This window comes from Mustela putorius, unplaced genomic scaffold, assembly GCF_011764305.1.
Source record: "Mustela putorius furo isolate JIRA1106 unplaced genomic scaffold, ASM1176430v1.1 tig00001854_pilon_pilon_pilon, whole genome shotgun sequence".
NCBI lineage: Eukaryota > Metazoa > Chordata > Mammalia > Carnivora > Mustelidae > Mustela > Mustela putorius.
The window spans coordinates 202,469-203,077 of record NW_025421889.1 but is presented as its reverse complement, the minus strand read 5'-3'; positions in this window follow the sequence as shown (position 1 = coordinate 203,077).

The window sequence follows — 609 nt, the reverse complement described above, 5'->3', positions numbered from 1 at the left end:
CGGGAATCGCTCGGTAAGCAGGATAGCCTGCCGTGGCACGAAAAGCAGGCCTGTGGCAAGACAAGTGTCACCCGCTCTCTGTGCAGAGAGATGGAAGCCTGGCTGCTAAGGAGACATGAGGGGACGACTAGGGCAGGGAGGGTCGCGTGCTCCACTCTGAGGAAGGAGTCTTGGCAGAAGGCTGGCCTGTCCTGTGCCTCTGGTCCCAAGGGGACAGCATCTCCTTGGCCACCTGTCCCAAGGGCAGACTTGGACTTGCCACCAGGTGCCATACCCGGAACTCGCAGTAACAACCCCCCATGAGAAACGTGCAGTCAGATGCTGTCTTCCACCAAGATGTGGCAGCGATGTGGGTGGCAGGGGGTGTGCCGGGGAAAGAGTGGAGACAGTCCCCCACAGTACCCCATCCCAGTGCACGGGCCGTGTGCAGGGATCCTGTCGCCTCCTCTCTCCTGTGGTGAAGGCACTGGCCTAGACCCCGAGTCTGCCTGAGCGCCAGAGCAAAATGCAAAGCCTTACCTACCCCAGCAGATGGTATTAGGCATAGAGTGCCATGCTAGAACACGCACGCTGCAGCAGGGTTGTGACTGTGTCTGCTTACTTCGGCAT